Raw genomic sequence first — 16,214 nt, 5'->3', positions numbered from 1 at the left:
CCATACATCCGGATGTTTCGCAAAATCTGCAAAATTGCCTTCTGCTTATTGAGTCATTCTGAATCTTCTTCCGAATCACTAGTTTTTCTGAAGGATTTAGGGTAATCATCTAGAAGGGAAGCCAGACGAACATGTCTAGTTGGCTGCCAGTTTGAATGACTTTTGACAAATTGACATACGGATGACAATTTGGCAAGGTGAATACAAAATGTTTTTTTGTTGAAATGACCCATTTTTCTTCTGGAGGCGGTAGTTTTGTCTTACGATTCAAGGTAGTAATCTGGAGAGAAGGTCAAACAATAATTGCTGGTTGGCTGAAAGTTTGAAAAACTTTCGACAAATTGACATACGGAGGACAAATTGACAAGGTAGAAACAAAATTTCCTTTTTTTGTAATAAATGACTTTTCTTCTAGCTCTAGCGATTATCTATTTAGAGTGACAGTCGTTTTTTACTGATGTTCGGAAAACACCAATGATTACACCAATGATTTCCATACATCCGGATGTTTCGCAAGATCTGCAAAAATCGCTTTTGCTTATCGAGACAAGCTGATTTTTCTTCCGAAGCAGTAGTTTTTCGGAAGGATTTGGAGTAATCATCTAGAAGGAAGCCAGACGAACATGCCTGGTTGGCTGCCAGTTTGAATGACTTTTGACAAATTGACATACGGATGACAATTTGGCAAGGTGAATACAAAATTTTTTTTTGTTGGAAAGACCCATTTTTCTTCTGGAGGCGGTAGTTTTGTCTTACGATTCAAGGTAATTATCTGGAGAGAAGGTCAAACAATAATTGCTGGTTGGCTGAAAGTTTGAAAAACTTTCGACAAATTGACATACAGAGGACAAATTGACAAGGTAGAAACAAAATTTCCTTTTTTGTAATAAATGACTTTTCTTCTAGCTCTAGCAATTATCTATTTAGAGTGACAGTCGTTTTTTACTGATGTTCGGAAAACACCAATGATTACACCAATGGTTTCCATACATCCGGATTTTTCGCAAAATCTGCAAAAATTGCCTTCTGCTTATTGAGTCATTCTGAATCTTCTTCCGAATCACTAGTTTTTTCTGAAGGATTTAGGTAATCATCTAGAAGGAAGCCAGACGAACATGTCTAGTTGGCTGCCAGTTTGAATGACTTTTGACAAATTGACATACGGATGACAATTTGGCAAGGTGAATACAAAATTTTTTTTGTTGGAAAAGACCCATTTTTCTTCTGGAAAGCGGTAGTTTTGTCTTATCATTCAAGGTAATCATCTGAGAGAAGGTAAAACAATATTTGCTGGTTGGCTGAAAGTTTGAAAACTTTCGACAAATTGACATACGGAGGACAAATTGACAAGGTAGAAACAAAATTTCCTTTTTTGTAAAAAATGACTTTTCTTCTAGCTCTAGCGATTATCTATTTAGAGTGACAGTCGTTTTTTACTGATGTTCGGAAAACACCAATGATTACACCAATGATTTCCATACATCCGGATGTTTCGCAAGATCTGCAAACATCGCTTTTTGCTTATCGAGACAAGCTGATTTTTCTTCCGAAGCAGTAGTTTTTTCGGAAGGATTTGGAGTAATCATCTAGAAGGGAAGCCAGACGAACATGCCTAGTTGGCTGCCAGTTTGAATGACTTTTGACAAATTGACATACGGATGACAATTTGGCAAGGTGAATACAAAATTTTTTTTTGTTGGAAAGACCCATTTTTCTTCTGGAGGCGGTAGTTTTGTCTTACGATTCAAGGTAATCATCTGGAGAGAAGGTCAAACAATAATTGCTGGTTGGCTGAAAGTTTGAAAAACTTTCGACAAATTGACATACAGAGGACAAATTGACAAGGTAGAAACAAAATTTCCTTTTTTGTAATAAATGACTTTTCTTCTAGCTCTAGCATTTATCTATTTAGAGTGACAGTCGTTTTTTACTGATGTTCGGAAAACACCAATGATTACACCAATGGTTTCCATACATCCGGATGTTTCGCAAAATCTGCAAAATTGCCTTCTGCTTATTGAGTCATTCTGAATCTTCTTCCGAATCACTAGTTTTTCTGAAGGATTTAGGGTAATCATCTAGAAGGAAGCCAGACATGTCTAGTTGGCTGCCAGTTTGAATGACTTTTGACAAATTGACATACGGATGACAATTTGGCAAGGTGAATACAAAATTTTTTTTTTGTTGAAAAGACCCATTTTTCTTCTGAAAGCGGTAGTTTTGTCTTATCATTCAAGGTAATCATCTGGAGAGAAGGTAAAACAATATTTGCTGGTTGGCTGAAAGTTTGAAAAACTTTCGAGAAATTGACATACGGAGGACAAATTGACAAGGTAGAAACAAAATTTCCTTTGTTGTAATAAATGACTTTTCTTCTAGCTCTAGCGATTATCTATTTAGAGTGACAGTCGTTTTTTACTGATGTTCGGAAAACACCAATGATTACACCAATGATTTCCATACATCCGGATGTTTCGCAAGATCTGCAAACATCGCTTTTTGCTTATCGAGACAAGCTGATTTTTCTTCCGAAGCAGTAGTTTTTTCGGAAGGATTTAGAGTAATCATCTAGAAGGAAGCCAGACGAACATGCCTAGTTGGCTGCCAGTTTGAATGATTTTGACAAATTGACATACGGATGACAATTTGGCAAGGTGAATACAAATTTTTTTTGTTGGAAAGACCCATTTTTCTTCTGGAGGCGGTAGTTTTGTCTTACGATTCAAGGTAATCATCTGGAGAGAAGGTCAAACAATAATTGCTGGTTGGCTGAAAGTTTGAAAACTTTCGACAAATTCGACATACAGAGGACAAATTGACAAGGTAGAAACAAAATTTCCTTTTGTAATAAATGACTTTTCTTCAGCTCTAGCATTTATCTATTTAGAGTGACAGTCGTTTTTTACTGATGTTCGGAAAACACCAATGATTACACCAATGGTTTCCATACATCCGGATTTTTCGCAAAATCTGCAAAAATTGCCTTCTGCTTATTGAGTCATTCTGAATCTTCTTCCGAATCACTAGTTTTTTCTGAAGGATTTAGGGTAATCATCTAGAAGGGAAGCCAGACGAACATGTCTAGTTGGCTGCCAGTTTGAATGACTTTTGACAAATTGACATACGGATGACAATTTGGCAAGGTGAATACAAAATTTTTTTTTGTTGGAAAAGACCCATTTTTCTTCTGAAAGCGGTAGTTTTGTCTTATCATTCAAGGTAATCATCTGGAGAGAAGGTAAAACAATATTTGCTGGTTGGCTGAAAGTTTGAAAAACTTTCGAGAAATTGACATACGGAGGACAAATTGACAAGGTAGAAACAAAATTTCCTTTTTTGTAATAAATGACTTTTCTTCTAGCTCTAGCGATTATCTATTTAGAGTGACAGTCGTTTTTTACTGATGTTCGGAAAACACCAATGATTACACCAATGATTTCCATACATCCGGATGTTTCGCAAGATCTGCAAACATCGCTTTTTGCTTATCGAGACAAGCTGATTTTTCTTCCAAAGCAGTAGTTTTTTCGGAAGGATTTAGAGTAATCATCTAGAAGGGAAGCCAGACGAACATGCCTAGTTGGCTGCCAGTTTGAATGATTTTTGACAAATTGACATACGGAAGACAATTTGGCAAGGTGAATATAAAATTTTGTTTTTGTTAGAAATGACCCATTTTTCTTCTGGAGGCGGTAGTTTTGTCTTACGATTCAAGGTAATCATCTGGAGAGAAGGTCAAACAATAATTGCTGGTTGGCTGAAAGTTTGAAAAACTTTCGACAAATTGACATACAGAGGACAAATTGACAAGGTAAAAACAAAATTTCCTTTTTTGTAATAAATGACTTTTCTTCTAGCTCTAGCAATTATCTATTTAGAGTGACAGTCGTTTTTTACTGATGTTCGGAAAACACTAATGATTACACCAATGATTTCCATACATCCGGATGTTTCGCAAAATCTGCAAAAATTGCCTTCTGCTTATTGAGTCATTCTGAATCTTCTTCCGAATCACTAGTTTTTTCTGAAGGATTTAGGGTAATCATCTAGAAGGGAAGCCAGACGAACATGTCTAGTTGGCTGCCAGTTTGAATGACTTTTGACAAATTGACATACGGATGACAATTTGGCAAGGTGAATACAAAATTTTTTTTTGTTGGAAATGACCCATTTTTCTTCTGGAAGCGGTAGTTTTGTCTTACGATTCAAGGTAATCATCTGGAGAGAAGGTCAAACAATAATTGCTGGTTGGCTGAAAGTTTGAAAAACTTTCGACAAATTGACATACAGAGGACAAATTGACAAGGTAAAAACAAAATTTCCTTTTTTGTAATAAATGACTTTTCTTCTAGCTCTAGCAATTATCTATTTAGAGTGACAGTCGTTTTTTACTGATGTTCGGAAAACACCAATGATTACACCAATGATTTCCATACATCCGGATGTTTCGCAAAATCTGCAAAAATTGCCTTCTGCTTATTGAGTCAATCTGAATCTTCTTCCGAATCACTAGTTTTTTCTGAAGGATTTAGGGTAATCATCTAGAAGGGAAGCCAGACGAACATGTCTAGTTGGCTGCCAGTTTGAATGACTTTTGACAAATTGACATACGGATGACAATTTGGCAAGGTGAATACAAAATTTTTTTGTTGGAAAGACCCATTTTTCTTCTGAAAGCGGTAGTTTTGTCTTATCATTCAAGGTAATCATCTGGAGAGAAGGTCAAACAATATTTGCTGGTTGGCTGAAAGTTTGAAAACTTTCGAGAAATTGACATACAGAGGACAAATTGACAAGGTAGAAACAAAATTTCCTTTTTGTAATAAATGACTTTTCTTCTAGCTCTAGCGATTATCTATTTAGAGTGACAGTCGTTTTTTACTGATGTTCGGAAAACACCAATGATTACACCAATGATTTCCATACATCCGGATGTTTCGCAAGATCTGCAAAAATCGCTTTTGCTTACCGAGACAAGCTGATTTTCTTCCGAAGCAGTAGTTTTTTCGGAAGGATTTAGAGTAATCATCTAGAAGGAAGCCAGACGAACATGCCTAGTTGGCTGCCAGTTTGAATGACTTTTGACAAATTGACATACGGATGACAATTTGGCAAGGTGAATACAAAATTTTTTTTGTTGGAAAAGACCCATTTTTCTTCTGAAAGCGGTAGTTTTGTCTTATCATTCAAGGTAATCATCTGAGAGAAGGTCAAACAATAATTGTTGGCTGAAAGTTTGAAAAACTTTCGAGAAATTGACATACGGAGGACAAATTGACAAGGTAGAAACAAAATTTCCTTTTGTAGTAAATGACTTTTCTTCTAGCTCTAGCGATTATCTATTTAGAGTGACAGTCGTTTTTACTGATGTTCGGAAAACACCAATGATTACACCAATGATTTCCATACATCCGGATGTTTCGCAAGATCTGCAAAAATCGCCTTTTGCTTATCGAGACAAGCTGATTTTTCTTCCGAAGCAGTAGTTTTTCGGAAGGATTTAGAGTAATCATCTAAAAGGGAAGCCAGACGAACATGCCTAGTTGGCTGCCAGTTTGAATGACTTTTGACAAATTGACATACGAATGACAATTTGGCAAGGTGAATACAAAATTTTTTTTTTGGAAATGACCCATTTTTCTTCTGAAAGCGGTAGTTTTGTCTTACGATTCAAGGTAATCATCTGGAGTGAAGGTCAAACAATAATTGCTGGTTGGCTGAAAGTTTGAAAAACTTTAGACAAATTGACATACAGAGGACAAACTGACAAGGTAGAAACAAAATTTCCTTTTTTGTAATAAATGACTTTTCTTCTAGCTCTAGCAATTATCTATTTAGAGTGACAGTCGTTTTTTACTGATGTTCGGAAAACACCAATGATTTCCAAGCATCCGGATGTTTCGCAAAATCTGCAATAATCGCCTTCTGCTCATTGAGACAAGCTGACTATTCTCCCGAAGCAGTAGTTTTTTTTTAAGGATTTAGAATAATCATCTAGAAGGGAAGCCAGACCAACATGCCTAGTTGGCTGCCAGTTTGAATGACTTTTGACAAATGATATACTGATGACAGTTTGGCAAGGTGAATACAAAATTTTTTTTTGTTAGAAATGACCCATTATTCTTCTGAAGGCGGTAGATTTGTCTTATGATTCAAGGTAATCATCTGGAGAAGCTCAAACAATAATTGCTGGTTGGCTGTAATTTGAAAACTTTCGACAAATTGACATAAGGATGACAAATTGACAAGGTAGAAACAAAAATTTCCTTTTGTTATAAATGACTTTTCTTCTAGTTCTAGCAGGTATATATTTAGAGTGACAGTCGTTTTTTACTGATGTTCGGAAAACACCAATGATTACACCAATGATTTCCAAACATCCGGATGTTTCGCAAAATCTGCAAAAATCGCCTTTTGCTTATTGAGACAAGCTGATTTTTCTTCCGAAGCAGTAGTATTTTTTGAAGGATTTAGAGTAATCATCTAGAAATGAAGCCAGACCAACATGCCTAGTTGGCTGCCAGTTTGAATGACTTTTGACAAATTGACATACGGATGACAATTTGGCAAGGTGAATACAAAATTTTGTTTTTGTTGAGAATGACTGATTTTTCTTCTGAAGGTGGTAGATTTGTCTTATGATTCAAGTAAATCATCTGGAGAGAGGGTCAAACGGTAACTCCTGGTTGGCTGCCAATTTTATGCCATTTGACAAATTGATATACGGATGACTGTTTGACATGGTGAATACAAAATTTTTTTTTGTTGGAAATGACCGATTTTTCTTCTGAAGGTGGTAGATTTGTCTTATGATTCAAGTAAATCATCTGGAGAGAGGGTCAAACAATAATTGCTGGTTGGCTGCCAGTTTGAATAACTTTCGACAAATTGACATACGGAGGACAAATTGACAAGGTAGAAACAAAATTGCCTTTTTTGTTATAAATGACTTTTCTTCTAGCCCTAACAGGTATTTATTTAGAGCGACAGTCGTTTCTTTACTAATGTTCGGAAAACACGAATGATTACACCAATGTTTTCCAAGCATCCGGATGTTTCGCAAAATCTGCAAAAATCGCCTTTTGCTTATAGAGACAAGCTGATTTTTCTTCCGAAGCAGTAGTTTTTTCTGAAGAATTTACAGTAATCATCTAGAAGGGAAGCCAGACCAACATGCCTAGTTGGCTGCCAGTCTGAATGACTTTTGACAAATTGATATACGGATGACAGTTTGGGAAGGTGAATACAAAATTTTTTTTTGTTGGAAATAACCCATTTTTTTTCTGAAGGCGGTAGATTTGTCTTATGATTCAAATAAATCATCTGGAGAGAGGGTCGAACGGTAACTCCTGGTTGGCTGCCAGTTTTAAGGCCTTTTGACAAATTACATAAGGATGACAAACTGACAAGGTAGAAACAAAAATTCCTTTTTTGTTATAAATGACCTTTCTTCTAGTTCTAGCAGGTATCTATTTAGAGTGCCAGTCGTTTTTTACTGATGTTCGGAAAACAACAATGACACACCAATGATTTCCAAACATCCGGATGTTTCGCAAAATCTGCAAAAATCGCCTTTTGCTTATTGAGACAAGCTGATTTTTCTTCCGAAGCAGTAGTTTTTTCGGAGGGATTTAAAGTAATCATCTAGAAAGGAAGCCAGACGAACATGCCTAGTTGGCTGCCAGTTTGAATGATTTTTGACAAATTGATTTACGGATGACAGTTTGGCAAGGTGAATACAAAATTTTTTTTGTTGGAAATGACCTATTTTTCTTCTGAAGGCGGTAGTTTTGTCGTATGATTCAAGGTAATCATCTGGAGACAAGGTCAAACGATAACTCCTGGTTGGCTGCCAGTTTGTAAGACTTTTAACAAATTGACATACGGAGTACAAATTGACAAGGTAGAAACAAAATTTCCTTTTTTGTTATAAATGACTTTTCTTCTAGCCATAACAGGTTTCTCTTTAGAGCGACAGTCGTTTCTTAACTGATGTTCGGAAAACACGAATGATTACACCAATGATTTCCAAACATCCGGATGTTTCGCAAAATCTGCAAAAATCGCCTTTTGCTTATTAAGACAAGCTGGTTTTTCTTCCGAAGCAGTAGTTTTTTCGGAAGGATTTAGAGTAATCATCTAGAAAGGAAGCCAGACGAACATGCCTAGTTGGCTGCCAGTTTGAATGATTTTTGACAAAATGATTTACGGATGACAGTTTGGCAAGGTGAATACAAAATTTTTTTTGTTGGAAATGACCCATTTTTCTTCTGAAGGCGGTAGTTTTGTCTTATGATTCAAGGTAATCATCTGGAGACAAGGTCAAACGATAACTGCTAGTTGGCTGCCAGTTTGAAAAACTTTCGACAAATTGACATACGGAGGACAAAATGACAAGGTAGAAACAAAATTTCCTTCTTGTTATAAATGACTTTTCTTCTAGTTCTAGCAGGTATCTATTTAGAGTGACAGTCGTTTTTTACTGATGTTCGAAAAACACCAATGATTGCACCAATGATTTCCAAACATCCGGATGTTTCGCAAAATCTGCAAAAATCGACTTTTGCTTATTGAGACAAGCTGATTTTTCTTCCGAAGCAGTAGTTTTTTGGAAGGATTTAGAGTAATCATCTAGAAAGGAAGCTAGACGAACATGCCTAGTTGGCTGCCAGTTTGAATGATTTTTGACAAATTGACATACGGAAGACAATTTGGCAAGGTGAATATAAAATTTTGTTTTTGTTAGAAATGACCCATTTTTCTTCTGAAGGCGGTAGATTTGTCTTATGATTCAAGTAAATCATCTGGAGAGAGGGTCAAACGATAACTCCTGGTTGGATGCCAGTTTGTAAGACTTTTGACAAATTGACATACGGAGGACAAATTGACATGGTAGACAAAAAGTTTCATTTTTTGTTATGAATGATTACTCTTCTAGTTCTAACAGGTATCAACTTAGAGTGACAGTCGTTTCTTTACTGATGTTTGGAAAACTCCAATGATTACACCAATGATTTCCAAACATCCGGATGTTTCGCAAAATCTGCAAAAATCGCCTTTTGCTTATTAAGACAAGCTGGTTTTTCTTCCGAAGCAGTAGTTTTTTCGGAAGGATTTAGAGTAATCATCTAGAAATGAAGCCAGACGAAAATGCCTAGTTGGCTGCCAGTTTGAATGATTTTTGACAAATTGACATACGGAACACAATTTGGCAAGGTGAATATAAAATTTTGTTTTTGTTAGAAATGACCCATTTTTCTTCTGAAGGCGGTAGATTTGTCTTATGATTCAAGTAAATCATCTGGAGAGAAGGTCAAACAATAACTCCTGGTTGGCTGCCAGTTTGTAAGACTTTTGACAAATTGACATACGGAGGACAAATTGACAAGGTAGACAAAAAGTTTCATTTTTTGTTATGAATGATTACTCTTCTAGTTCTAACAGGTATCAACTTAGAGTGACAGTCGTTTCTTTACTGATGTTCGGAAAACAACAATGACACACCAATGATTTCCAAACATCCGGATGTTTCGCAAAATCTGCAAAAATCGCCTTTTGCTTATTGAGACAAGCTGATTTTTCTTCCGAAGCAGTAGTTTTTTCGGAAGGATTTAGAGTAATCATCTAGAAAGGAAGCCAGACGAACATGCCTAGTTGGCTGCCAGTTTGAACGATTTTTGACAAATTGTTATACGGATGACAGTTTGGCAAGGTGAATACAAATTTTTTTTGTTGGAAATGACCCATTTTTCTTCTGAAGGCGGTAGATTTGTCTTATGATTCAAGTAAATCATCTGGAGAGAGGGTCAAACGATAACTCCTGGTTGGATGCCAGTTTGTAAGACTTTTGACAAATTGACATACGGAGGACAAATTGACATGGTAGACAAAAAGTTTCATTTTTTGTTATGAATGATTACTCTTCTAGTTCTAACAGGTATCAACTTAGAGTGACAGTCGTTTCTTTACTGATGTTTGGAAAACTCCAATGATTACACCAATGATTTCCAAACATCCGGATGTTTCGCAAAATCTGCAAAAATCGCCTTTTGCTTATTGAGACAAGCTGGTTTTTCTTCCGAAGCAGTAGTTTTTTCGGAAGGATTTAGAGTAATCATCTAGAAATGAAGCCAGACGAAAATGCCTAGTTGGCTGCCAGTTTGAATGATTTTTGACAAATTGACATACGGAACACAATTTGGCAAGGTGAATATAAAATTTTGTTTTTGTTAGAAATGACCCATTTTTCTTCTGAAGGCGGTAGATTTGTCTTATGATTCAAGTAAATCATCTGGAGAGAAGGTCAAACAATAACTCCTGGTTGGCTGCCAGTTTGTAAGACTTTTGACAAATTGACATACGGAGGACAAATTGACATGGTAGACAAAAAGTTTCATTTTTTGTTATGAATGATTACTCTTCTAGTTCTAACAGGTATCAACTTAGAGTGACAGTCGTTTCTTTACTGATGTTCGGAAAACAACAATGACACACCAATGATTTCCAAACATCCGGATGTTTCGCAAAATCTGCAAAAATCGCCTTTTGCTTATTGGGACAAGCTGATTTTCTTCCGAAGCAGTAGTTTTTCGGAAGGATTTAGAGTAATCATCTAGAAAGGAAGCCAGACGAACATGCCTAGTTGGCTGCCAGTTTGAATGATTTTGACAAATTGATTTACGGACAGTTTGGCAAGGTGAATACAAAATTTTTTGTGGAAATGACCCATTTTTCTTCTGAAGGCGGTAGTTTTGTCTTATGATTCAAGGTAATCATCTGGAGACAAGGTCAAACGATAACTCCTGGTTGGCTGCCAGTTTGTAAGACTTTTAACAAATTGACATACGGAGTACAAATTGACAAGGTAGACAAAAAGTTTATTTTTTGTTATGAATGATTACTCTTCTAGTTCTAACAGGTATCAACTTAGAGTGACAGTCGTTTCTTTACTGATGTTCGGAAAACAACAATGACACACCAATGATTTCCAAACATCCGGATGTTTCGCAAAATCTGCAAAAATCGCCTTTTGCTTATTGAGACAAGCTGATTTTTCTTCCGAAGCAGTAGTTTTTTCGGAAGGATTTAGAGTAATCATCTAGAAAGGAAGCCAGACGAACATGCCTAGTTGGCTGCCAGTTTGAATGATTTTTGACAAATTGATTTACGGATGACAGTTTGGCAAGGTGAATACAAAATTTTTTGTGGAAATGACCCATTTTTCTTCTGAAGGCGGTAGTTTTGTCTTATGATTCAAGGTAATCATCTGGAGACAAGGTCAAACGATAACTCCTGGTTGGCTGCCAGTTTGTAAGACTTTTAACAAATTGACATACGGAGTACAAATTGACAAGGTAGACAAAAAGTTTAATTTTTTGTTATGAATGATTACTCTTCTTGTTCTAAAAGGTATCTATTTAGAGTGACAGTCGTTTCTTTACTGATGTTTGGAAAACTCCAATGATTACACCAATGATTTCCAAACATCCGGATGTTTCGCAAAATCTGCAATAATCGCCTTTTGCTTATTGAGACAAGCTGGTTTTTCTTCCGAAGCAGTAGTTTTTTCGGAAGGATTTAGAGTAATCATCTAGAAATGAAGCCAGACGAACATGCCTAGTTGGCTGCCAGTTTGAATGATTTTTGACAAATTGACATACGGAAGACAATTTGGCAAGGTGAATATAAAATTTTGTTTATTGTTAGAAATGACCCATTTTTCTTCTGAAGGCGGTAGATTTGTCTTATGATTCAAGTAAATCATCTGGAGAGAAGGTCAAACAATAATTGCTGGTTGGCTGCCAGTTTGAAAAACTTTCGACAAATTGACATACGGAGGACAAATTGACAAGGTAGACAAAAAGTTTCATTTTTTGTTATGAAGGATTACTCTTCTAGTTCTAACAGGTATCAACTTAGAGTGACAGTCGTTTCTTTACTGATGTTCGAAAAACAACAATGACACACCAATGATTTCCAAACATCCGGATGTTTCGCAAAATCTGCAAAAATCGCCTTTTGCTTATTGAGACAAGCTGATTTTTCTTCCGAAGCAGTAGTTTTTTTGGAAGGATTTAGAGTAATCATCTAGAAAGGAAGCCAGACGAACATGCCTAGTTGGCTGCCAGTTTGAACGATTTTTGACCAATTGACATACGGATGACAATTTGGCAAGGTGAATACAAAATTTTGTTTTTGTTGGAAATGATTCATTTTTCTTCTGAAGGCGTTAGATTTGTCTTTTGATTCAAGTAAATCATCTGGAGAGAAGGTCAAACAATAATTGCTGGTTGGCTGCCAGTTTGAAAAACTTTCGACAAATTGACATACGGAGGACAAATTGACAAGGTAGAATCAAAATTTCCTTTTTGTTATAAATGACTTTTTTTCTAGCCATAACAGGTATCTCTTTAGAGCGACAGTCGTTTCTTTACTGATGTTCGGAAAACACGAATGATTACACCAATGTTTTCCAAACATCCGGATGTTTCGCAAAATCTGCAAAAATCGCCTTTTGCTTATTGAGACAAGCTGATTTTTCTTCCGAAGCAGTAGTTTTTTCGGAAGGATTTAGAGTAATCATCTTGAAAGGAAGCCAGACGAACATGCCTAGTTGGCTGCCAGTTTGAATGATTTTTGACAAATTGATATACGGATGACAGTTTGGCAAGGTGAATACAATATTTTTTTTGTTGGAAATGACCCATTTTTCTTCTGAAGGCGGTGGTTTTGTCTTATGATTCAAGGTAATCATCTGGAGACAAGGTCAAACGATAACTCCTGGTTGGCTGCCAATTTTATGCCTTTTGACAAATTGATATACGGATGACTGTTTGACAAGGTGAATACAAAATTTTTTTTTGTTGGAAATGACCCATTTTCTTCTGAAGGCGGTAGTTTTGTCTTATGATTCAAGGTAATCATCTGGAGACAAGGTCAAACGATAACTCCTGGTTGGCTGCCAGTTTGTAAGACTTTTAACAAATTGACATACGGAGTACAAATTGACAAGGTAGACAAAAAGTTTAATTTTTTGTTATGAATGATTACTCTTCTTGTTCTAAAAGGTATCTATTTAGAGTGACAGTCGTTTCTTTACTGATGTTTGGAAAACTCCAATGATTACACCAATGATTTCCAAACATCTGGATGTTTCGCAAAATCGGCAATAATCGCCTTTTGCTTATTGAGACAAGCTGGTTTTTCTTCCGAAGCAGTAGTTTTTTCGGAAGGATTTAGAGTAATCATCTAGAAATGAAGCCAGACGAACATGCCTAGTTGGCTGCCAGTTTGAATGATTTTTGACAAATTGACATACGGAAGACAATTTGGCAAGGTGAATATAAAATTTTGTTTTTGTTAGAAATGACCCATTTTTCTTCTGACGGCGGTAGATTTGTCTTATGATTCAAGTAAATCATCTGGAGAGAAGGTCAAACAATAATTGCTGGTTGGCTGCCAGTTTGAAAAACTTTCGACAAATTGACATACGGAGGACAAATTGACAAGGTAGAAAAAAAATTTTGTTTTTGTTATGAATGATTACTCTTCTAGTTCTAACAGGTATCAACTTAGAGTGACAGTCGTTTCTTTACTGATGTTCGAAAACAACAATGACACACCAATGATTTCCAAACATCCGGATGTTTCGCAAAATCTGCAAAATCGCCTTTTGCTTATTGAGACAAGCTGATTTTTCTTCCGAAGCAGTAGTTTTTTTGGAAGGATTTAGAGTAATCATCTAGAAAGGAAGCCAGACGAACATGCCTAGTTGGCTGCCAGTTTGAACGATTTTTGACCAATTGACATACGGATGACAATTTGGCAAGGTGAATACAAAATTTGTTTTTGTTGGAAATGATTCCATTTTTTCTTCTGAAGGCGTTAGATTTGTCTTATGATTCAAGTAAATCATCTGGAGAGAAGGTCAAACAATAATTGCTGGTTGGCTGCCAGTTTGAAAAACTTTCGACAAATTGACATACGGAGGACAAATTGACAAGGTAGAATCAAAATTTCCTTTTGTTATAAATGACTTTTTTCTAGCCATAACAGGTATCTCTTTAGAGCGACAGTCGTTTCTTTACTGATGTTCGGAAAACACGAATGATTACACCAATGTTTTCCAAACATCCGGATGTTTCGCAAAATCTGCAAAAATAGCCTTTGCTTATTGAGACAAGCTGATTTTTCTTCCGAAGCAGTAGTTTTTTCGGAAGGATTTAGAGTAATCATCTTGAAAGGAAGCCAGACGAACATGCCTAGTTGGCTGCCAGTTTGAATGATTTTGACAAATTGATATACGGATGACAGTTTGGCAAGGTGAATACAATATTTTTTTTGTTGGAAATGACCCATTTTTCTTCTGAAGGCGGTGGTTTTGTCTTATGATTCAAGGTAATCATCTGGAAACAAGGTCAAACGATAACTCCTGGTTGGCTGCCAATTTTATGCCTTTTGACAAATTGATATACGGATGACTGTTTGACAAGGTGAATACAAAATTTTTTTTTGTTGGAAATGACCCATTTTTCTTCTGAAGGCGGTAGTTTTGTCTTATGATTCAAGGTAATCATCTGGAGACAAGGTCAAACGATAACTCCTGGTTGGCTGCCAGTTTGTAAGACTTTTAACAAATTGACATACGGAGTACAAATTGACAAGGTAGAGAAAAAGTTTAATTTTTTGTTATGAATGATTACTCTTCTTGTTCTAAAAGGTATCTATTTAGAGTGACAGTCGTTTCTTTACTGATGTTTGGAAAACTCCAATGATTACACCAATGATTTCCAAACATCCGGATGTTTCGCAAAATCTGCAAAAATCGCCTTTTGCTTATTGAGACAAGCTGGTTTTTCTTCCGAAGCAGTAGTTTTTTCGGAAGGATTTAGAGTAATCATCTAGAAATGAAGCCAGACGAACAAGCCTAGTTGGCTGCCAGTTTGAATGATTTTTGACAAATTGACATACGGAAGACAATTTGGCAAGGTGAATATAAAATTTTGTTTTTGTTAGAAATGACCCATTTTTCTTCTGAAGGCGGTAGATTTGTCTTATGATTCAAGTAAATCATCTGGAGAGAGGGTCAAACGATAACTCCTGGTTGGCTGCCAGTTTGTAAGACTTTTGACAAATTGACATACGGAGGACAATTTGACAAGGTAGACAAAAAGTTTAATTTTTTGTTATGAATGATTACTCTTCTTGTTCTAACAGGTATCAACTTAGAGTGACAGTCGTTTCTTTACTGATGTTCGGAAAACACCAATGACACACCAATGATTTGCAAACATCCGGATGTTTCGCAAAATCTGCAAAAATCGCCTTTTGCTTATTGAGACAAGCTGGTTTTTCTTCCGAAGCAGTAGTTTTTTCGGAAGGATTTAGAGTAATCATCTAGAAGGGAAGCCAGACGAACATGCCTAGTTGGCTGCCAGTTTGAAAGATTTTTGACAAATTGACATACGGATGACAATTTGGCAAGGTGAATACAAAATTTTTTTTTTGGAAATGACCCATTTTTCTTCTGAAGGCGGTAGTTTTGTCTTATGATTCAAGGTAATCATCTGGAGACAAGGTCAAACGATAACTCCTGGTTGGCTGCCAGTTTGTATGACTTTTAACAAATTGACATACGGAGTACAAATTGACAAGGTAGAGAACAAGTTTAATTTTTTGTTATGAATGATTACTCTTCTTGTTCTAAAAGGTATCTATTTAGAGTGACAGTCGTTTCTTTACTGATGTTTGGAAAACTCCAATGATTACCACAACAATTTTTCAAACATCCGAATGTTTCGCAAAATCTACAACAATCGTCTTCTGCTTAATGAGACAAGCACATTTTTCTTCCGAAGCAGTAGTTTTTTTTGAAGGATTTAGAGTGATTATCTAGAAGGTAAGCCAGACGAACATGCCTAGTTGGCTGCCAGTTTGAAAGACTTTTGACAAATTGACATACGGATGACAATTTGGCAAGGTGAATACAAAATTTTTTTTTTGGAAATGACCCATTATTCTTCTGAAGGCGGTAGTTTTGTCTTATGATTCAAGGTAATCATCTGGAGACAAGGTCAAACGATAACTCCTGGTTGGCTGCCAATTTTATGCCTTTTGACAAATTGATATACGGATGACTGTTTGACAAGGTGAATACAAAATTTTTTTTTGTTGGAAATGACCCATTTTTCTTCTGAAGGCGGTAGATTTGTCTT

Source organism: Paramacrobiotus metropolitanus, unplaced genomic scaffold (genome assembly GCF_019649055.1).
Source record: "Paramacrobiotus metropolitanus isolate TYO unplaced genomic scaffold, Prichtersi_v1.0 Parri_scaffold0000019, whole genome shotgun sequence".
Lineage (NCBI taxonomy): Eukaryota > Metazoa > Tardigrada > Eutardigrada > Parachela > Macrobiotidae > Paramacrobiotus > Paramacrobiotus metropolitanus.
Note: the sequence above shows the minus strand (reverse complement) of the source record.